Raw genomic sequence first — 24,277 nt, 5'->3', positions numbered from 1 at the left:
ATATGTGCATTCACCACACCAGTGCTTACTTTGACACCAAGAGGGAGGAGGATACATTAGTTTGCCACACTAGACAGAGGCATTTGCAACAGGAGCAGACAGCCAAGTTCTGCCAGGGCCAAAACCAGCCCCTTCCAGATTAAGAAATCATTGTAATTTGCCCCTTCCTGTCACAAGCAGTGTGCTGTTCTTTTATTATTGACTCTGACTCTCAGATATCCCAGTCATGGATGGAAAATTCAGGGTCAATTTACAAGAGACACATTTTCTACATGGAAGTTTCTTCTGTGCAGGTGTTGTGCAGAAACCCATGTGTAGTGACCGCCAGGGGCATAGCAAGGTTGGAGTGGGCCAAGATGAGATTTTAAAATGGGCCCCCAGCCCCCCAAAGTCCAGGGCCTCCACACACCCCAGGCCCCCAAGGATTTAAGTCTGATATTTCAAAAAAAGTTTGCTGCCTGGAAATACATTTCACTGAATACACACATGCACACTTCACAGTATATAGTGATATACATTGAGTACTATATATCTGTGCTACTTTTAATGCCTAGAACACACTAGCAACGCTAATTATTAAAATGGCCCCCTCGCTGCAGATTAGCGAAGGAGACTTTCAACCATGCAGGGTGAGCCTATGTTTGTTTTCTCAGAATTCTGAACAAATTCAGTCAAGTTTGATTCCAGGAGTCTTTTCACACCAGGCTTTTACTGCGCTTTAACACACATCTCCTCTGGAATGGAGGTGCTGCATCCACATGTTGGCCAGATTTACCCTGAAGTCCCTGCAAGTTATTGGAGAGCAGTTCACACACAAGAAAAATAAAATAAAATAAAAGCACAACGCGTGCTTCACAGTTCTCACTCAGACCTTCTGGGTTGCAAAACAACTTGAACATAAGTGCATTTATAAATGAATGAAAGAAAGAATGAATAAATAAATATTTGTTCCAGAAGTTTTTGTAATTTTCTGACATGAAACAAGCCACTTATAGGCCTTAGATAGTTTTTGTTTTTAAAGCCAGCACATTTTTCAGTCTGTTTTAAATTAAATATTCAGAGACTTCTCAGTCTCGCCCCACCCCCCCATATCAAAGCCCTATGGCAAGCGGATCCCTATATATGGGGGTAACCACAAAAAGGAATTCACAGCCTACCTTGCAAAGGCTGTGCTGGATGGTCTGGTCTGCTGCAGGGAGCTCGGCCAGCCTCCTTCCTGCCTTTCTTGGGGCCTGCCGAGACCAGGCTTCAGGGAGGCCTACAGGGAGGCCTCTCTGGAAGCCCCGCCCACCCTCCAATCAGCTGAGAGGCGGGGAGAGAAGAGCTCTGCAGTTTGCAGGCTGCTCCGATCCTGGGCTGGAGCTGGAGGCAAGCGGCTGAGGGGCCCTGGGGCTGGGCAGGTGGGCAATGGGGTGGGGGTGGCAGGAACTGGCGTGGTGCCCCCACCTCAGTGGCGCCTAGGACACGTGCCCTGCCTGCCCCCCCCCCAGTTCTGCCTATGGAGGTAGAACCGCTGGAGAACCACCACCCCCTTAGCTGTGGCAGCACCTCCTGGATGCTGTGAGTTGTTTTTAAAAAATTCTTTTTTTGAAAAATGTAGAACCCCCGAACTGGCTCGAATTTGAGCCGAACCTGGGGATCTGTTTGGGGGGCAAAACCAAACATGCCTGGTTCAGTTCAAGTCCAGTTCAGACTCAAACTGAACTGGGCAAACCGATTTTGTGCATACCCCTATCCAGAACTCCACACTGCCCAGGGTAGGGCTGCTTGTGTGAAGTGCTGGGATCAAGGCCACTCCTGGCGCTGCCTCCCTTGGTAGGCTAGGATTTTTACCTGGCCTTTTACCTGCAAGCAGTCCAAGCAGACACAGAGCTGGGCACCTCGAGCAAGCTTGCCATTTTACCCAGGTCATGTGTGTGCTCGGGCTGCAAGTGTGTGTATATTCATATTTTGGTATGTATCCTTCTCAAAAAAATATCTCCTGCAAGTTGGAAATTAGCAGCAGAGATCAAGCTGGGCAAGAATCTGATGCTGACTCTTTAAAAAAACAACTTTCAGGGAGTTGGCTCCTCCTCCTCTTGATCGGAAATAATTCACAAGTGGCACTCCCCACTTGCAGTATGAAGTGGTACAGTCCACTCTGCCAACTTGTTCTGTTTCATGTGTACCCCAGGCCTTAATAAGAAAACCTAATTAAAAGAGCTACATACTGACTACATAACTTTTTATTTTCTGTTGGTATTGAGTAAAGTGGAACACTCTCCCCGCCCCCGAATTCTTGGATATCATGCTTCTTGTTGCCAGATGTCACGATGCACAAGGACTGTTCAGGTTTGTTTTGCTTCCCCCAATATGAAAATTGTTGAGACAGAACTACTAGAAGTGTGGTGACTTCTAGCACCAGAACCCAGAATGACATTTGGTTTGTATTAGTCTTTTTAAAAAACATTGCCACTACTGCACAAATCAGCATTTGAAGATTTGTACTCAAGCTAGACACGGGCTGGTACGTTGTGCTCACATGTTCATGTTCACTTTTGAAGATTACAGTGAATGAACTGTCACAAATCAGTTGCTACAAACTGAATTTTCATTACTGATATTGTTGAGACGTCTATTTCCAGATCAGCTGCATCGAGCCCAGTGATTACACTGTTAACACTTGGGGGCCCATGGGGGTGGGTTCCATGTAAATCCAGATTGGCTCAGAGTAAACTGTCCTCACCCATCACAGCTTCTCGTATCGCCTGATATCAAGTCAAACATAATCCTTTCCCAATGGAAACGGATCACGCATTTGGCTGAGAATCATTGCATACAAGAGAGCAGATGAGAAATCAAGTGATGCCAATGCATTTGTGAACCAGCCTTTAGTCTTTACCTCTAGAAATCAGAAGTCATTTCATCCCTTCATCTGACAACTGCAGATTGTTTTACTTAAAGTGTGCATTCCTAGAGCTTTTCCTCAAAGAAGGATAATTATCTTTCAAGTAAAACGATTAAGCTGTAATTATTTGCAATGGAATAGTTTTATGTAATCATTTCATGGCAGTCTGGGAGTTTGCAGTTGGACCACACTGCTCTATGCGATCACATACTATTTGTATTGCTTTTGTCCTGCATCTGGTTTCTAGCTGCAACACTATTAACTCAAGATTACTTTGGGATTAAATCTTGTCTCAGTTGCTGGATTTTTAAATGACCCAAAATACCATTTCTTACAATCAGCAAGAAATGATTGTAAGTGTATACCCTTTCCTGGACTACCCATAAGAAGAGCCCTGCTAAACTGACAAAGGGCTATCAAGACCAGGATCCTGTTGCCCACCGTGGCCAACTAGATGCCTCTGGGAAGCCCACAAGCAGGGCATGATAGCAAGGCAAGCTTTCTTCCTAGTCACTGGCATTCAGTAATATATTGCCCAGAACACAGAGACTCAATATACTTCAGGTTGTAGAGTTTTGACATCTCCCCTCAGAAATGCCTAAGCAGTTATACGAGGAAGCAACCTGCCTAGAGGGCAGGAGGCTGTTGGTTCGAATCCCCACTGGTGTGTTTCCCAGAATATGGGAAAATCCTATATTGTGCAGCAGCAGTGATACAGGATAGCGCTGAAAGGCATCATCTCATACTGTGTGGGAGAAGGCACTGGTAAACCACTCCTGTATTCTACCAAGAAAACCACATGGCTCTGTGGTCACCAGGAGTTGACACCGACTCGACGGCACAACCTTTGCTTTTCCCTTTTCCTGCATGCCTTGAGGCTCCGTTCGGGAGTTGAAGCTTAACTGCTGAAGGGGCCGCGCGGCCTCTTCGGCAGTTAAACTAAGGCTGACACTGCCTTCGCAGCGCAGCCCGGGAGCGGCTCTTCCCTGCAGGGAAGAGTTGCTCCTGGGCTGCGTTGCGAAGGCAGCGCCAGTCGTAGCTCCTGAAGGGAGTTTAGTTCCCAAAGGGGCCTCACGGCCCCCACTCAGGAGCTAAACTACTGCCCCCCGCGTCTGATGTCAGACGCGGGGGGGGTGTCGGGGCCGCACTTGCGGCCCCTGATTGGCCACCGGCCCGGGTTCTTTGAACCCGTTGGCCCAGTGGTGGCTCCGCCCCTGTCTCTGTGTCAGAGGTTTATATATTGGGGTAGGCATGTTAGGATTGGTTGTGTAGGGGGTCTGAATCCTATACGCCCTCATGAAAGAACGGCTGAGGGGGTTAAAGTAGGAGGCAGGGAATGTCAATCTGTTAAAATGGGCATTTTTTTTCCTTAGGACATCTTTGGAGTAAGTGTAATGTTAGGCCACCTTTCAGCGGCATGGTGTCAGGAGAGGGTGAAAGTCAAGAGAGGGTATAATTTGGTATAAGTCAGTCCCTCCCCATCTCCTCTACTATATGGCTGTGTCTCTGCCCTCTCTGAAGCCTTCACTGGCACAGTGGGGATGACGGAGGCGTATCTTGGGTTCCATCAGTGGTAAGGGCTTATGCCAAATCCTATGCTGTTCATACTGTTTTCCTCTAATCTGTAGGGTTGCAACCTTAAACACTGAGCTTGACCTAACCCAGTGTACACACCTTGTCTGATAATATTAACTTACACATTAATATTATTAGTGTCCTAAGCCCCTGCAATTCAGAGAAGTACAATAGATGTTTTTCAATACTATTTGTTACATACATCTGTATTTTTTTTATTTTTAAGCAACTTGTAGTGCCTGTTTGAAATAAGACGTGGTAATAACTCAGTAATAATGGGTGCCATGTGGGGAAGAAGGGGGGAAAGGCAATATTGTCTACCTAAGAAACATAAAACATGGTTTATATTTTCAACAGTTTGAAAGTGAAATGAAAACGGAATATTTGGCGCACCTGTAAAAACATATTTGATCATAACAGCAAGTACAGCATTCTTCATATTGGATTCAGATTTCATAAGTTGTGTTCAAGCAAGAAAAATGATGATAATATTAAGTATTTCCTGAGTTTATTTAGATGGATGGCAGTGGAGATATCTTTTCCTTATTAAAATACAGACTGGTATAATTTAATAGATGAGTGTAATACACAGATGTTCTAGGCTGTTTGAGTAGGGTGCTTATTAATCAACTTCTTTAGCACAGCTCCTCTTTCATATTTTTAAAGATATATGCAGGAGCCAAATTTTTATTAGAGCTGCATGCTATGGCTTGGTTTCAGATATCAAGTGCCTGATTTGAATCATGTCAGGGGATCAAAGTGGCTTTTGATTAATGCATCTGTAAACATCTCTCCTCTTCTTCAGCTTTTGCTTTTGCTCCTGCTACTGACATTGGGGCATCCTTTAAAGCAGGAGCAGATTTTCAGAATCACCACCAGTTATTCTGAAATCTTCGACTTCTTGGGCTTGCTAAAACTATATATAATGGTGTGTGTGTGTTTATGTTTAAAATTATATTTTCCAGAAGGTGTTGAGAAATTACCCTTTTTCTGGTGCCTGAAAATTAAGACTGTCAACATGAGCGGTCTGTCTGGCAAATTTTGAATCTAAATGGTACTTTTGACCTCATCCATATTTTGTTGTAGACATGATTTTTGACCTCAGGTTTTTGTAGAATTGTTTCCTATTTACTGTGTACAGAAGCCAATGTTGAATGGAAGCACCTGGAATGGCCATTCCCACTAGATGCTTAGAACACTCATGTAGGCAGCTTCATCAAGAAGCCATGGCATAAATAACAATGCAGGCTTAATTGACTTGTAGGGCAAGTGTGTGTGTGTGTGTGTGTGTGTGTGTGTGTGTGTGTGTGTGTGTTATACACACCATGGAGATGCCACCAAAAAGCCTTCCATTAATTTTCACTGAGATGCTCCCCACTGGGCTACCATGTTCATGCTCTTGAATTTCTGTAGATGTTTTTAACATATTATACAACTCCCCCTTCCTTTTGGTTACACCTATTCTTTCTGAACAAGTTATATCCTTCAATTGCTTCATGACAATCCTGGGGGTCATTCCACTCAGTTCCAGTTATACCTATGCAATCATATTTATTTATTTATTTTCCTCTACTAGGAGTTCAAGCTCATCTTGTTTGTTTCCCATATTATTATTATTATTATTATTATTATTATTATTATTAAGACAGTCAGACAGGTGTTATTGACTGGTTTGTTTTATCTAGACATCGAGTCCTTCCCAAGGACCTGGGATGCCAGAATTTTGTTGTCAATGGTTATAGATATCGTCGCAGAATATAGGCTGTTCCCAGTAAAGCTGCTTTTTGTAATTGGCTGATGGTGATTTCTGTGGCCCCTATGGTGTTGAGGTGCTCTTCAAGGTCTTTTGGAACTGCACCCAGGGCGCCAATGACCACTGGGATGATTTGGGTCTTTTTCTGCCACAGCCTTTCCATTTCAATTTGTAGATCTTTGTATTTGGTGATTTTTTCTATTTCTTTTTCTTCTATTCTGCTATCCCCTGGTATTGCTATGTCGATTATTTTGACTTGTTTTTCTTTCTTCTCGACTACAGTTATATCTGGTGTATTGTGTGGCAGATGTTTGTCTGTTTGTAGTCGGAAGTCCCATAATATTTTTACATCTTCATTTTCTTCAACTTTTTCAATTTTATGGTCCCACCAATTCTTGGCTACAGGTAGCTTGTATTTTTTGCAGATGTTCCAGTGTATCATCCCTGCTACCTTGTCATGCCTTTGTTTGTAGTCAGTCTGTGCGATCTTTTTACAACAGCTGATTAGGTGGTCCACAGTTTCATCTGCTTTTTTTACAAAGGCAGCACTTGCTGTTTGTTGTGGATTTTTCTACTTTTGCTCTTATTGCATTTGTTCTTAGTGCCTGTTCTTGTGCAGCCAGTATTAAACCCTCTGTTTCTTTCTTCAGGTTGCCATTCTTAAGCCATTGCCAGATCTTGGTGATGTCTGATTTTCCACTTATATTGTGTAAATATTGACCATGCAGGGGCTTATTTCTCCATTTTTCTGCTCGGTTCTTGACTTGTTCTTTCTTGTAGGCCTGTTTTGTTTCATTGGTGTTGAATAGTTTCTCGTTCTTGACCATTTGAAGTGCATCTTCTTCACTGTCCCTTATATATTCTCCAAGGCCTCTTTTCTCCTCCTCTACTGTTTGATGGACTTGCAGCATTCCTCTTCCACCTGAGCTGCGAGGGAGGTAGAGCCTGTCTACATCACTGCAGGGGTGCAGAGCATGATTGATGGTCATGATTTTCCTGGTCTTACGATCTAGCATCTCTAGTTCTGCCTGGGTCCAGTCTATTATTCCTGCATTGTATCTAATAACAGGTATAGCCCAGGTGTTTATGGCCTGTATGATGTTTCCGCCATTGAGTTTGGACTTGAGGATTTTTCTGACTCTCCTGATGTATTCACTTCCATTTTTTCTTTTAACTTCAGTGTGTGCGATGTTATCAGCCTGCAGACTGCCCAAGTATTTGTAAGGTTCTTTCTCTTCCAGGTTCTTGATGTTGCTTCCATTGGGCAGTTCTATTCCTTCTGTTTTTGTTATTTTCCCTCTGTTCATTATTAATGCAGCACACTTGTCTAGTCCAAACTCCATTGCTATATCGCTACTGAATATACGGACAGTGTTTAGCAGTGATTCGATTTCTGACTGGGACTTTCCATACAGCTTCAGATCGTCCATGTACAGCAGATGGTTGATTTTACTGGATGTTTTAGATGTTTGGTATCTGAGGCTTGTTTTGTTTAGTATTTGTGAAAGTGGGGTCATGGCGATTACAAACAATAGAGGGGATAGTGAGTCCCCTTGGAAAATGCCTCTTCTAATGCTAACCTGTCCAAGTGCCTCGCCATTGATTGTTAACTGTGTACTCCACATGCTCATTGCTTTTTTAATAAATATCTGAATGTTTTTGCTGACACCAGTTGTTTCTAAACATTTTAGTATCCATGTGTGAGGCAATGAATCGAAGGCTTTCTTGTAGTTAATCCATGCAACACTTAGATTTGTTTTTCTTCTCTTGCAGTTTTCTAAAATCATTTTGTCAATCAGCAGCTGGTCTTTTGTGCCTCTGGTGTTCGGGCAATTTCCTTTCTGTTCAACTGGAAGTTGTTTGTTAGTTAATAAGTGTTGCATCACTTCATCTGCTATTATTCCAGTTAATAATTTGAACATGGTTGGCAGGCAGGTTATCGGTCTATAATTACTTGGAAGTGCACCTTTTGCTGGGTCTTTCATAATGAGATGAGTTTTCCCAGTTGTTAGCCATTGTTCAATATCACTGCCTTTCATAATGTGATTGAACTGTTTTGATAGTTGTTTATGAAGGCTTGTTAGGTGTTTAAGCCAGAAGCCATGCAGTTCATCGTCGCCTGGCGCAGTCCAATTTTTAATTTTGTTTGCTCTTTCACATTAATTCTGGTGTTATTATTAGATCTTGCATTTGTTGGTTGCATTTTTTGACCTCTTTCATCCAGCCTGCTTTTTTATTATAATCTATTATTATTATTATTATTATTATTATTAAATCAATTTCTATACTCTATACCATTCTATACCACTATTCCATACCCTATGCCCTAGTGTATAGAATTGCAAGCCATGAATATTATACGCCAAAGGAGATCTACTCAATTTCTAAGGTCACTGTGCAGCTAGCTAATATATATTTCCCTAAATGTTATGAATACCATCCAAAGTCAGTCATAATTTACCATTTATTGTAGTGGAGCATAAATGGGCTGCACCACAACCTCTATATTTACAAATCTATATTCCGTATATTATTTGTCTCAAAATGTAGGGTCACTTCAGGTATTAATAGTCCTTGAACACAAAACACAGATGCCTAGCACCATTTATACAGGACACCTATGCATACAGTGTGGCTCTTGTGTGCATTACATACTTATTATGAACGTTTGTGCTGTGCAAGCAAAAGTGTTGGAACTGGATTGTCACTTCTATGTATTTTAGACACTCATGCTCCAGCATTTATAAATGATACTATGGCTCTATATTTGTACAAAGCAATTGGTTATTGAATGTGTAATGTAACATTTTGAGTGGTTCTTACATCACTAGAGTCCAAACTTTAGAATTCAGTTAATGCAAGAGGGTTTTTTAAGAAAGCATGGTTTACTTTTGAAAAGGGTAGCTAAACATCAAGAAGTGACATTTAATAGGGCATTTGGGAACTGTTTATGTGATGCAAGTCCACAGTCATCTGTGTCTGTACTGCAGGGTAGGAGGAGGAGGCAGGGTTTTTTTATGTGCAAAACCCCAACACTAAATGGCCGCCTTTTCCCAGATGTTTGCACTTCTTTTGTTTGGTACAAAGCAAACTCTGCCCACAAAGGCAATTTTGTCCACTGTCCTGGTCATTTGCAACAGGTGCAAAAAATGGAGACACTTTGCTAAGGTTTGCAAGTTTGTTGTCCACTCCATTACTGATTCACCATATGATGAGGATGAAGCAGATGTAGGGGCAGCGAGAGAGGTAGTACGATGCTTACCTGACCAGCATGGCAGTTAGTGCTGCCGCTCGCCACCATTCACCCTCCCTGGCATGGCCCCAAGCATGTGCACTGCCTTGTTTAGGAAGCTAGCCTCATGGCAGTGGAGCAGTTCTGACCTCCATGGATGTATGAAGGCCATTTGCACAGTGTCTGCACATGCAGGGACACCATTTGCATGGCCACACCATTTGCTTGGAAATGCAAATGGTGTCCGCAAATGTGCACAGGTGGCTTCCTACACAAGGCAGTGCACAAATTTGGGTCCATGCCAGGGAGAAGTGGAGCCAGCAGCTGCACCAACTGGTTAAGCATCTTACTACCTCTCTCATTGCCCCTGCCCGGTCACCTGTTCATTGCCAAACTGGTTTGAGGTGAACCAGTTTGGCAGTGAACCATTTGTGCACAGCCCAAGGCACATGAACCACTTCCACATGACATTTTAAGTGTGACAGAATCAAAGCCTGCTTCTCCACATTGTCAAGTGAAATGTAATGGCCATGAATTGTGGATGCTGGGTAATTCTGATTCTCCATACACTATCATTTCCCATCTACTTTACAATAAACTCCTTACTACATCAGATCTGCACTTGGAGCCTTCAGACATCCACCTGTGGGGGTATGGAGGTTTTCCTATTATCATAAATGGATACTTCATTGCTGTCCTGGAATACAAAGGACAAGAAGGGAAAATGTATGTGTCATGAAACGTAGTCTCAATATTGGGCAGGAAACATCAGAAAGATCTATGGATAGTGTTAGACGTAAATAGCACAGAACCTGTATTACAAATGATGGAGCATCCATAAGCTGATATGATTGATGATTTCTTGGATGTTATTGCTGATACTCCTGCCATACACTTAAGCATTAAATTCAGATGAAGACAAATGCAATACCTGAACACAAAGGGAGGAGAGTACACATAGCAGTGTGCCAACCACTAAGAGAGGATTTCCTAAGGCTAGAGCATGTTGACATAATGGAACCTGTTGATTCATCAGAATGGGTCTCTCCCATTTTTATTGTGTGTAAATAAAATGGTACATTTCAAATGTGTGTAGATTTAAGAGAGGTGAATTACCACATCACCCAGTTACCCAATATCAATGAAATGCTGCTTATCCTGAAAGTGGCCTCAGTGTTCACAACTTTGGACCTCTCTTGGGCCTGTCATCAAATTCCTCTGCTCAAACTTTTGAACAAATACACAGCCTTCATCACACCAGAAGGTCTTTTCAATACAAAATACTGTCCTTTGGATTAGCCTCTACAGCTTTGGTATTTCAACGAATGATGCATGTATTTTTTGGGATTATGGATGGAATCACTTACTTTCAGGATGACATTTTAGTGTATGGCAAAACCATTGCGGAGCATGTTGCTAAACTGACAGAAGCCTTAACAAAACTCCAACACTGACTTACCATCTCTGCAGAGAAATGTCAGTTTTGCACACACTCGGTGACATGCTTGGGACACACAATATCTCAGAGTGGCGTACATTCCCAAACAGACTTGGTGAAAGCTATCTGGGAAGCACCAGAGCCACACAACAAGGTTGCACTTCGCTCATTTTTAGGACTCTGTGAGTATTACTCTAAATTTGTTAGACAATCTGCCTCTAAATTTGCTCCATTGTGTCTTCTTTTTAGAAAGAATGTAGCATTTTAACTGGGATGCATCCTGCAAGGCTAGTTTTCAGACTATCAAATTGGCCATTGCTGAACACTCTGCTTTCACTTCTTTTGAGACCAAAAGCCACACTATTGTAACCACTGGTGCTTCTGAATACAGTTTGGGTTCTGCCTTGACCCAGAAAAAGGGGACAGGGAAGTTTTTGCTTACTGTATCAGAGAAGATGTATGATGTCACTGAAAAAGAAGCTCTAGCATGTTTCTGGGCAGTGAGGCACTTCATGACTTACTTGGGGGACAGAAAATTCACTTGACAGCCAGACCATAAACCCCTATCTGCTTTATTTACTCATTGGGGATCAAGCTGAGCGACCCCAAGAATAACCAAATGGACCACTTGACTTATGGATTTTGATTTCCAGGTGGAATATTTTCCAGACAACTGCACATGGGCGGAACTACGATCGGGCAAGGGGAGGCAGTTGTCTGGGGGCCCGACTGCCTCTAGGGGCCCTCCAGAGACAACTGCCTCCCCTTGCCCGATCGTAGTTCCGCCCATGTGCAGTTGTCTGGAAAATATTCCACATGACTCCTCATTGCCCTCCTGCCCAGCCCCAAGGCCCCTCAGCCACTTGCCCTGTTTGCCCTCTCTCCTGCTTGTCCTCCTGGCTGGCAATCTAAGCAGCCTGAAAGGTGCTCCAGCTCCTTCTCTCCCCACCTCTCAGCTGATCGGCGGGCGGGTGGGGCTTCCAGAGAGGCCTCCCTGAAGCCTGAACTCAAGTGCTGAAGAAAGGAAGGAGGCAGGCAGAGTTGCCACTACAGTTCTCTGCAGACCCTCTGCCCAGGCCAGCCAGCCCAGCCTTTGCCAGGTAGAATGTGAATTCCTTTTTGTGATCCCCCCACTGATATATAGGGATCTGCTTGCCATAGGGCTTTGATATGGGGCTGGGCGAGGGGAGACTGAGAAGTCTCTGAATATGTAATTTAAAACAGATTGGAAAATTTGCTGGCTTAAAAGAAAACCTATCTAAAAAATCCTAGAAGTGGCTTGTTTCATGGCAGAAAATTACAAAAGTTTCTGGAACAAACAATATTATCTTTATATTTATTCATTCAATCATTCATTCATTTATAAATGCACTTATGTTCACGTTGTTTTGCAACCCAGAAGGTCTGCATGAGAACTGTGAAGCATGTATTGTGCTTTTATATATACTGTGAAGTGTGCATGTGTGTATTCAGTGAAATGTATTTCCAGGCAGCATACTTATTTTGAAATGTCAGACTTAAATCCTTGGGGGCCTGGGGTGTGTTGTGTTATTTTACAAGTTTGTCCGAGTAGTGATCCTGTAGAGAATGTGGGGGGTGGAGTCAGAAGGGAAAGGTGAAGGCGAAATGGAGTCCTTTCTGAATTTATTTATTTATTTATTTGATTGATTGATATGCCACCCTTCTAAAAATGGCTCAGGGCGGTTTACAACAACCTTTAGTTATGTAAATGACCTTTAGTTAAATCTACATAAGATTTATTTGTGTCTATGAGGGAAGCAGCTATAAAACAGTTTCTACTTCCTAACAGGCTTTGAACAAACCATTGGCTTGTTTAAACTTGACCAATACTTACAGTCTTAACCATAGTACTATCTGTCTGTCTGTCTAATTTACACACACACACACACACACACACACACACACACACACACACACACACGTCAGAACCAGATTTAAATTCATGAAATAGAAATTCTCCATATAAGAACAGGATTCTGATTTAGTAGAATGTTATAAACATTACATACATTCGGCATTGAGGTCCAAACTGTGTCATTAACCTTATTTCTATATAGTTAATTAGTTCTATTTTTCCTTTTGAAATAGTTACCATGCAAGACCAATTATGACTGGGATCTAGAGATGTGCATGAATCGTGATTTGAAGTGTGATTCACTTCAAATCATGATTTGAAGCATGGTTGACAGCACATCTCCGGCACCTTTAAAAGGGAGGAGAGCAGGTGCATACCTGCTTCTCTGCTGCTCACCACCACTTCCTGTATCGGTGGTGCTCGGCCCAGCTATCATTGCACACCAGCAGTGCTCTCCCCAGCTGCTCTCGCATGAACATGCAAATGGCCACTGAGCATGCACGGAGGCCATGTGCGTGCCAGCAACACACAAGGGCAGCTGGGGAGAGCATGCGATAATAACTGGGTGGATCACCACCGATACAGGAAGTGGCAGCGAGTAGTGGAGGAGCAGGTAAGCACCTGATCTCCTCCATTTTAAAGGTGCTGGAGATGTGCTGTGAATCACACTTCGAATCATGATTCATACACATTCCTACTGGGATCACTGTGTTTCTGTAGGAAGATGTTAAGTCTTTCCCCTGATTTGTGGACCCAATGAAAATTACCCCTCCCATGAATGAGGGGTATTTGCATGTCCTGGTTGCCTATGAGACAAGCCTGAAAGATCTGGGGAAGTCCAAGGGCATAAGTTGACTCAACACCACATAGAGGTAGACTGAGCCCTTAAGTATCTCTGAGCCAGACTAGCCTTGTGGTCTCCACCTCCCTGAGTGAAAGCCTTAAAGGAATAGCCTTCTGGGGTTTGGCACTCTTTCTCTGCTCTACCTGCTCCTACTGAACGTGTCAGCACTGATGTGCAGATGTTGCACCAAAATGCAAGGAGATGGTGGCCACGTTGACACATAAGATAGGACTGTGGGTCCAATGGACCCATGGTTCTGCTCCCCACTCACCCCACTCTCACGTCCGCATTCGGACAAAATGGAGAGCAGGCTCTTTGCATTCAGGGAGACTGCAGAGAGGAGGGAGAACAGGCTGTGCAGGCTTCCTTCTTGCTTGAAGAACAGCCTGCACAGCCAATCATGGCTGTAGAGTGGGAGGAGTTTCCCTCCTCAATTCCAGTTAGAGTGAATGCAACTTCCTGTGCTGCATTCACACATCACACTCTGCTACTCCAACCCCAGTTATGAGCTGCAAAATTCACTACAAGCTGCGGGTTCAAATTAGAGTTTGCAAAGCAAAACCTTAGGTCACTTTACAAATGGGACATTTGGACATAATGGTTTGGCAACCTCTGGCCCCTGTAACTCCGGTTCTGTGTTATGTGTGAATGTGGCCTGTGGAATAAATCACACTTTTATTGCTTCACAGCTTCACAGCGGAACTTTTAAAACCTGGTTCCTCTATGTCTTGGCCAACCCTGAAACTGACCTGGAGTTTTCCCCTTCTTTCCCCCGCAGACTCCCATTCGCTTTTTAAAATAAAGTGAGAGTACTGCACTTGAAGTGACAGTTAACAATCAATACCAACAAAGCCTTAACCAGACTGGCTTGCATTTCAATTTCTTTCATACAGTCATTGAGGGGTGTAATAGTGTGTCCTGTAGGGGGATCAGATTCCAGGGGTGCTGCCCCAGGGAGCCTAGGCCCCGAGGAAGCTTCTGCAGAGGACTCCAGCCCTCCCTCAGGTTGGAGTCTGGTGTCATGATACAGGAATGGGGCTAGTGCTGGTCCTGCTTCCTCAGTGTCTGGCTCTGAGTTGCTACTGTGAGTGGGGGCTGTGATGGGCTGGGCCATGACACCATTGGCCTGGGAGAGAAGCAACTATTGGAGCCAACCAGAGCTTCCCTTCCAGAGTAAACTGCGACTGAGGGCTGGTTTATAGAGACCACCGCACAGGGGGAAATCGTTAACCCTCCTTCCCATGTTGTAGTCTCGATCCTGATCAGGCAAACTGCAGCTGCTTTTTTATTTTATTTTAAGGAATTTGCAAGGGCAAGCAACACATTTAATGCAATGGCCCTAAGGGAGAGATAGAGAAAGAACGCAAGAGCACTCTTTGGTCAGCACTGGAAGTTTTCCCCCTAGAATAATCCAGAACTATGTTTACATTTGTGTACTGCTCTTTAAGTAACGTTGTGCCATCGAGTCGGTGTCAACTTCTGGTGACCACAGAGCCATGTGGTTTTTCTTTGGTAGAATACAGGAGGGGTTTACCACTGCCATCTGTGCAGTAGGAGATGATGCCTTTCAGCATCTTCCTATATCACTGCTGCCCGATACAGGTGTTTCCCATAGTCTGGGAAACAGACCTAGAAGTATAATAAAACATCTTTCTAGGGCTGGAGAATGTGTTTCATTCTACATCTCTGATTGAAAAATATATTTCTTTTTCTGAATGTTCCTGCTTCATATACAGGTAGATGGGATGGATAGTTTCACCCATACACGATGCAAATGGAAATGGCACAATGCATTTGGAAGAAGGTTTCCATGTGCACCTATATACCACTCCCACAGATGTAAGTACTGTTGGAATTTGCCTAGGAATAACAGGGGGCAAATTAAATTTGTGTGTGGAATTTAGAACAATAGTAATATTTTCTAAAAGCTAGCAATTCTGGCAGAGCTATTTGGAATGGCCACATTCCTTGCAGGCTGCCTGGGAGATTAGCTCTTATTATATAATGATAGCACTCTTGTAAACTAGTTCCTCCAGTACACCTGTTGATTGATTTAAAAAAATTTTTTTAAATACCTAGTTGAATTCAGATTTTTTCTGACTGTATTCATGAACAAATAATGCCAGAGGCCAAGAGAAGGATTCCGCATATGGTCATTATATTTTCATCCCGTGCCTCCTCCAAGCAGCTCAGATCAATGTATATGGTTCATCTCTCCCTTAATGTTATCCACACATCAACCCTGTGAAGTTGAGAGATAGTGAGGTCATGCACCCGACCAAAGCTTACCCAGCTGGGGAGGGCCTTGGGAGGGGGAAGGCAGAAGCCATCCTGCGTTCGCCTACATGACGGGTGCCGCTCCTGGACTTCCCAGTGCCACATGCCTACACAACTGGTTGATGACTGCTCTGGAAGTGCTGAGGGGACAAGCAGGCTGTGGCCTCCCACATCCTGTGAGGAGTGCAGTGCCTTAGGGGGTTTCCGCACCATCAGGTGCTCTTGCCACCTGACTCTGTGGTTGCTCAGGCTGCAGGCAGCCGGAGCAGCCACACAATGGGGGATTGGGCTGGAAGGGTGCACCTGCGCCCTTCTACCTCAGTAAAAGCCTGAGTAAAAAACTCTGGCTACCCAGCAGGGCAGTGCCAGTATCAGGCCTGATCCAGGCGCATAGCATGAGCAGGCCTGCATGGGTAGGGCTGTGCAAGCCCAGATAGGGCTGCTCCTCGTGTGAACAACCTCAGTGAATGGCTACCAAGGTTCCCTGCAAGTTTTGTGGCTGGCAGAAGGGAATTGAATCTGGGTCTCCTGAGTCTCATTGGCTATTCTATCTACTATGCCATACTGGCTCTCCATGCTAGATGACTGGATCATGTGGAATACATATGTGGAGAATTTTAGGCAGAACATTTTGTCATTATCAGTTCCAGGAGGGAGGATGTGCAGGTTATGGTCGTATTCACACATTACAGGGGACCAGAGTTGGAGGGACCTGTGGTTTCCTTACTATTACCCAGCCAACTCTGGTCCCGTCCATAGCGTGACCCGAGGTCGGTTGATGAGATTCCAATTTGAACCCTTGTTTTGTAGCGCAGTGTGCTGCTCCAAACCAAGGGTCTAGGGAGCTCCTTTTTGTCTGAATGCAGCACTGGAGGCTGCATTTAGCCAGAATGGAGTTGAGGGAGGAAGCTCTTCCATCTCTCCCTCCCTGATTGGCTGTGCAGGGTGTCCTTTAAGCAAGAAGGAAGCCCACACAGCCAGTTCCTCCACCTCTCTTCAGTCTTGCTGAATACATAGGGGATGCTCTCCTGAATGTCTCAGTGCGGATGAGAGAGGGGGGGTTGGGGGTGGACCTGCTGTTCCGTGTTCCATGTGGTGAATTTGGCCTGCATCACACAGGAAGTGCAAGCAGTGAATATGTGATTTCCTTTCACATTGTCTTTTAGTGTTTTGTTTGCAACACTCAAAGCTTCAGATATTAAAAACAGTGTTCGAAAGCAAACTGAAAGCCCTGCAAGACATTCTCAGGCCCCTGGGTGTGTTCGAAGTAGAAATGAGACAAATATTGAGAGAGGAGAGCTGGTCTTGTGGTAGCAAGCATGACTTGTCCTTATAGCTAAGCAGGGTCTGCCCTGGTTGCATATGAATGGGAGACTTGATGCGTGAGCACTGCAAGCTATTCCCCTCAGGGGATGAAGCCGCTCTGGGAAGAGCAGAAGGTTTCAAGTTCCCTCCTTGGCTTCTCCAAGATAGGGCTGAGAGAGATTCCTTCCTGCAACCTTGGAGAAGCCGCTGCCAGTCTGTGAAGACAATACTGAGCTAGATAGACCAATGGTCTGACTCAGTATTTGGCAGCTTCCTATGTTCCTATCCCCCTCTCCAATTATCTTCACACTTCTGCTTTGTGTGAAAGCTGCAAGCACGAAGAACTATGTGCAACCTGATTGGCTCTGCTCTGGTTTTCCCCCCATGCTCTCTAGTAGCCCTAAATAATTTTGTTGGAGAAGTTTTGCTTTGCCGAGTAGCTATGCTTTTGTATCTGCTCAGTTAAACTGGAAGCCTTTCTTTCTCTTTGTCTCTGTGCATTTGACTCCGTCCTGCAAATGGTGCTTCTACTGACATCCACTGGTAGCAGTAGGAGAGCTGTGATGAGGCAGAAACTGCTCATAAGCTATCTGTGCTAATCCTGCCTCTTGCGTCAAGTCGCTGATTTAGTACTGCACTTGATGTCAGCTCAAATGCAAGGTCAAAATAATGTGACCCTTCCTGGTTCTCTCCCTTCTCTAAAAGAGTCACCCCCACTCCACCACCCACACACCCCGTTTCCTCCTCTTCTTTCTGGAATAAATAAATTCAAGAATTCAAGTAAATAAATTAAAAGGAGCAAAACCTGCTAGCAATTTATTTGGCTATGTTCACCAATTAGCAATGCAGAGGAATCAAGCCGCATATTTCTGGATACAGTGGGAATTTCTAAAGAGTGATTGCTATCAACAGCCGGAGGTTGTCTGTTACTTACAGATATGTTTGTTTTAAAATGCTGTAAACTAAGGTGAAATACTTCAGTGGGAATGAGCATCAAGGAGAGGGTGAGTATTTTTACACCTGAATCCTAAATACATTTTACTTGGGCATCCTACTGAATTCAATGGACCTTACACAACTTCTTTAGTGTGCTCAGGGCTGGCCCAAGAGGGTTTCTGGCACCCTAGGCAAAGTATGACTTTGCCCCCACCACTTTCAATATAGAGAAATGACTAACAACCACCCTCTATTATTTGTACTCTCTCATGAAAGTGTAAATCCTGACATACCTTTAATCACTGCAGTTTTTCACACCTAATTTTCCATGGCATACCTGTGAGGGGGTGCTCACTACCTAATTGCTTTGCTCACCCTCTTCTCCTATCCCCTGTCCTCTTTCCAGAATTCACATGGGGCCCAGACTATTCTGACTGCTGCTGAGCCTGTCAGGCTGAGAGGAGGGATATGATCTTCAGCACATAGCCAGCCAATCAGGAGCAGAGGAGGAGGGAGGAACCCTTCTGCCTCCTTTCCCTCCTCTTCTTCAGGGGATGTGTTGCTGAGGATGTGTTGGCTTCAAGCCAATGACCTTCAGATGGAGAGACAGGGATGCTATTTTTTCCATCCAATTTGGAGCAGGCATGGCATCTCTTAAAGCATGACATTCTAGGTGACCTCCTAGTTTGCCTATATGGTCAGGCTGGTCTTGAGTGTGCTGGGATATGAGTGAAGGAGTTTATGGCTGGCTTTAAAGTGATTGTATTCACCATATGGGATGGAAGCAAGAGGCCAGCACAAATCAATATGCCAAATGGTTCGGGGTGTGCACAAAACTGGTTTGCCTGGTTTGGTTTAAGTCCAAACTGGATTTGAACCAAACTGTACATGTTCAGGCCTCACTGCCTGTTCCAGGGATGCTGCTGCAGCTGTGGGGTGTGTGTCTCTGCCATCTCCCCTCCCCCACTGGCTTTCCCCGCACTTTAAAGGGCTGCTTTGGCCCATTTGGGGGCTGTTCTGTCCCTTCCTCCAGTGGTGGTGGCCATTTTGGAGGTCACTGTGCATACACCTTGTCCCCCAAGTCGTGCAAATGGCTAGAGTGCATGCACTGAAGCCTCCAAAATGGCCACCGCCACTGGAGGAAGAGCCGCGACAGCCCGAAAATGGGTCAAAATGGCCCTTTAAAGAGTGGTGGAAGGCTGACGAGGGGGAGATGGCAAAGACAACCCACGTGGCCATGACAGTACCCCCAGACCCAGCAGGGAGTCCTTAATTTTTTTTAACCCTGGATCCCCCAAACAGGCTCCAAGGTGGCCTGGGGGGTTCGGCTCGAGGTTGATCTGTACCAGGCTCGGTTTGATGGCAAACCGACTCAACCTCAAGCCGGTTCTCACATCCCTTCAAACAGTAGGCAAAGGCCAAACAGTGAAAATGTGTTTCATTATACTTATAGTTATTATCTTCAAGCAAGATGATATTAGCATGAGTCAGAACAAGACCCTTTCATTTGAATGGGACTTTGACCCATGTGACTTTCTCTGGATTACATTCACAGAATCAACTGCCCTGTGCTTTCTCTGAAGGTCTCTTCCTCTAAGCCTTATTCACAGGTTATGTTGGTTGGTTGGTTGGCAGTAGCTACAACTGAGATAGTGGGGTGAATGTCCAGGGATGATAAATGTCCAGAATGATAATCTCAGATGAGGGTTATTGAGCCACTGCTCAGTGAGTGCTCAGTTCCATCTCTCCGGTTGTGCTCTCTGGCAGCCACATTAGCTTGGTGAGGCAGAGCTGTCTCCATGCCAGTGAGAATAGACCTGCCTTAAAGGGGCTGCCAGTTCTCCCTGGGATTGGGGCAGCTGTGCCTCACTGAGTCAGTGGCCATCGTGGTTCAGCGAGGCAGAGCTGCCCTGATCTCAGTGAGAACCAGTGGCCCCTTTAAGACATGTCCACACTAGCTTGGTGACATCATCAGGCTGTATCAGCTCAACCGGAGAGCAGCCGGCATGGAGTTGGGGTCAAGCACAGTCATTGAGGGGGCCACAGGTGCTCATATCCCAACAGGTACGCACTACCCACTGCTACTGCCTAGCAAAGATCTTCAAATCTTGTCTCGGGGCCCCTCCAACCTTGTTACTGGCAAGTTAACAAATTATGTAGACCTGACTTGGAGATTGTCCCTGATATGAGTGATTTCATCTTTCTTACTAAGGAGGCTACATCAGTTATTTTGTTCATTAGACTGCCCTGATTCAAAGCATCTCATCCATGTAGATCTCAAGTGGCGATTCACACATATGCACAGAAGTTTTCAGCTCATGTGTATAGTTAGTGGAGACTGAGGAACTACCACTAACCATGCAGTGTGCATGGCTGACTTCCTGCTTTCAGTGTGGCCATTTCACAGTGTGGAAAATAGGCGAAGGTTAATTGACCCTCTTTTACATAATCTGCCAGGTCGATTGGACAAATTCTACATCAAATATTTGCTTAGAGAAGTAAATTTGTCTATCACACACACAGTCGCAAAATTCTGTTCTGCAATACGAGTTCGTCACACTCTGCTTGCTAATGATTAGATCCAATGTACAGTTATGTTATTAATATGGCTATGTTTAAAATTTTATATTGTTTTAGATGTTGTGTTATTGGTCAAAGACTGTAATGAAGACTGACTGACTGTGTGAAAATTCAGTATGAAATCTCAGTGTGAAATCTCAATGTGTGATTTCATAGTCTGCTTTCAGTGTGGCGATTCACACATATGCACAGAGGTGTTCAGCTCATGTGTATGGTTGGTGGAGACAGAGGAACTCCCACTGACCAGGCAGTGTGCATGGCTGACTTCTTGCTTTCAGTGTGGGGTGCCTTGGGGTCAAAGGGCCGGGGACTTTTCTTTTGTTTCTAGATAAACTGAAAGCATAGGCAGGAGCCCTATAATCACTAAGCATCCTATGTCTAATGGTCAAAACAGGTCATAGCCACTCCTGCTGCTGTGACATTAGTCACAAAAGATGGTCACTCTCATACCCCCACTTCAGCATCTTCTGCTTGTATTTATGTGTCTGTCTGATTGCTTGAGTCAGAAAAAGGAGGGGAAGGAAAACAGTAAGAAAAAAAGGAGAGAAGGAACCAGTAAGAAAAAAGGAGGGGAAGGAAACAAGTATCCACCATCAGTGTTGTTCTGGATTCCTTCCACATCAACACTATTAAATAAGTTAAATGTTTGTAGCGACTGTGTAGGCTACCCCAAGCTGGAGCCTAAGGATTATCATATGAAAGGACACAGATGGTACAGTGTTTCCCAGCATTATATATTAGATTTTTAAAAAATATAGAAGTCATATATATGTTTCTTTTTAGTTTGTGCCCTTGTAGGAGAGGATTTATTTTATTATTTATTTTCCCATGTAAATCTCTTTGAGAACTTTTGTTGAAAATCAGTATATAAATATTCATAGTAGTAATATACTCTGTCTACCAAGCTAGAGTCATCTATACATTATTTTATTCCATGTTATATTCACTGAAATTCCTCAGGTTCTCTGTCTGTTCTGGATCCAAAGAGTCCTGCGTTTATACTCAAGGTGCATTTGTATGGGTACAGAGAGGGGCTATTCTTACGATACAAAAACTGGGCTAGGAAAATCCTAGCCCGATTTTTGTGATCGTAAGAACCACCGGGCTCGCAGCCGAGCCCGGTGGTTCTGGAGCGGCTAACCCGCTCCTGTCGCCCGCCCCTTAGCCCAGGTTTGCAGAGCGAGTGCTCCGCAAACCTGGGCTATCTGCTCGTGAGTAGCCACGATGCGGCTCCGTGCCACGACTACTTGTGAGTAGACCCCCGGCCGGGAGGCTTAAAAGCAGCCTCCCCACTCGGGGGTCTCCCCAGTATGCCCTGTGTGCTCGCACAGGGCATACTGGGGCTTCCAGGGGCGGCACGGCCCCCAAGCTCCCCAGCCCCCGCCGGCTCCATCTCGGAGCTGGCCTCCCAGGGCTCCCTGCTCGCTCGTGAGCGGGGAGAGCGGGGAGAGCTTAGCCCGCTCTTCCCGCTCACCCGTTAAAACCGGGTCTCCCTGATCGTGAGACCCAGTCCATTGAGTGACACTCTGAGACAACCCCTCCCCAAGCTTCAGGGACAGCTTTTCTGGGGAGTGAAACTCTGCAGTGGGAATTTGGATCTGAGAAGTCCCATTGGGCAACATCCAGACTAAGTTTGCCACAACTAAGTCCCATTGAAATCCATGGGTCTTAAGTTAGTCATTACTAACTAGTCTCCATTTTTTGAGTGGGGCATAGCCATAACTAAGAGTTATAGCCATAACTCTGGGTCCTGTTCACCATGTACACAAAACACATCCCTTTGGATGCCATTCTCTGTATCTGTTAACATAGCCCTGAGGTTACTTAGCAGCACATTAATTTTTATGGAACACAGGGAAATGTACTGTGAATCTGTAGCTTTGAAAAATGTTGCTGTGATTTGTGAGTGAATCAGGTTTCAAAAAGGGGAACAGATTAGCAATTTGCACCGGCTTTTAAAATTAACTTGACAAAGCTTTGATTTAAAACAGAGAACAATTCAACACTTCAGTCATACCAATATGCCATATGCAGGGGTAGTCGTGTGCCCAGAAAAGGGATATGTATAATTTAGATACTGAATCTAAATGGTAAAATACTCCATAGCCAGGAGAGAGAAAGAAAGCATGAGGGATCTGAACGTGCCGTCTCCTCACAGAAAGTTCAGTGCTTGGGAGTTCTTAATCAAGATTGTCAGACGTTTCCTGCTCCTTTTCAGCCACCAACGGCAAGCGTAGGTGACTCCCTCCTTGTTGCCGAGGGGCGGACCGAGCAGGACTGTGTGATCTGTTGCCCACTAAACCACCTGCAAGTCGTTTCGCTCCAGCTGTGGTAGACCTCATGCAGAAAAGCAGCCTAAAAAAGAGCTGGCGACTGGCCAACGACACTGTTAGGGGTTTGCAACTTAATTCTTTTGCTGACCTCCTCCTGAGGAGCATAATTCATTAAATGCAATGTTATGGAGATTAGAAACAGAAGATCCTTTGCCACCAGTGAAGAGAGTAACAAAAGTGGTTGGTCACCAATGAGCTTTGTGTAGAAGTGCGAGTGCACAGCACACAAATAAACCCACACATTTCTAACTCTTCTGCCACTAGGAGCAGCATAGGGGAAAGGATATGTGATGGGATCCTATGTGAAGCTGTTTCCAACTTTGCATACTGTGATCTACAGGTGCATAGTAAATACACTACTACTGTACTAGTTTATTGAACTAGTAATCAACCAGTAGTGAACTAGTTGATTGAACTAGTGGTTACTACTAGTCAATAAACTACTACAGAATGTTACTACTGTAATGCACTTTATGCCTCTATATGTAGTCCGGAAACTACAATTGGTTCAGAACACAGCAGCCAGACTGGTCTCTGAGATAATGCAAAGAGACCATATTTTAAAAGATCTGCACTGGCTACAGATATTAGGGAAGTCCACGGATCAATTTTTGTGATTTGATTTGAGTTTGAATTGAATCAGTCAGATTCAATTTGAACTCGAATCTGCAAACTCAATTCTGATCAGATTCAATTCAAGTTGAATAAGATTCAATTTGGATTTGAGTCAGTTCAATCCACTTTTAAAGGTCCAGGGGGCACCAAATTGAGTTGGTGGATAGGTCCCCATGCGCGCTACCTACCACCCAAATTTCAAGACAGTGGGGCACTTGGTTGATTTCTTATATTATTATTTTTTAGTTTTTACTGATTTTGTGTATTTCCACCATAGGGAATAATGGGGATTCAAAGCAGCCTATCCCTAACTCTAACATGGAACCCCAGCTTTATTATTATTATTATTTGTTTAAAGCTAAGCTCTAGCCCTTGTAGAAGTGGCGTTATGGAGCAAAATATGTGGTCACTGTTTTTGAAGTGTTTAGATTTGTTTTATTTATTTATTTGATTTGTATACTGCTCTTCCAAAATGGCTCAGGGTGGTTTGTTTGGTTTGTTTGGTGTCTGATAACTTTTTCGAAAAAAAGTAAAAGGATTTTAGAAAGCAAGTCAAATCTTGGCTTTTTACCCAGGCTTTTAAATGAGTGTTTTGTTTGCTGCTGCTTTGTATCTTACAGTTATAT

General features: G+C 44.3%; 1 protein-coding gene across 1 annotated transcript in view; it reads right to left on the bottom strand.

Annotated features, from left to right (window-relative positions):
• LDAH (lipid droplet associated hydrolase) overlaps window positions 1-1,206 on the bottom strand; it is a 237,370-nt gene extending 236,164 nt beyond the window's left edge. The window contains exon 1 of the mRNA XM_053285194.1: window positions 1,158-1,206. The gene's annotated coding sequence lies outside the window, so the exon portion shown is untranslated. The remainder of the gene's footprint in view (window positions 1-1,157) is intronic.
• Window positions 1,207-24,277: the final 23,071 nt, after the last annotated feature.

Source organism: Hemicordylus capensis, chromosome 1, assembly GCF_027244095.1.
Source record: "Hemicordylus capensis ecotype Gifberg chromosome 1, rHemCap1.1.pri, whole genome shotgun sequence".
Taxonomy (NCBI): Eukaryota; Metazoa; Chordata; class Lepidosauria; order Squamata; family Cordylidae; genus Hemicordylus; species Hemicordylus capensis.
This window is presented reverse-complemented; position numbering and strand designations above follow the sequence as displayed.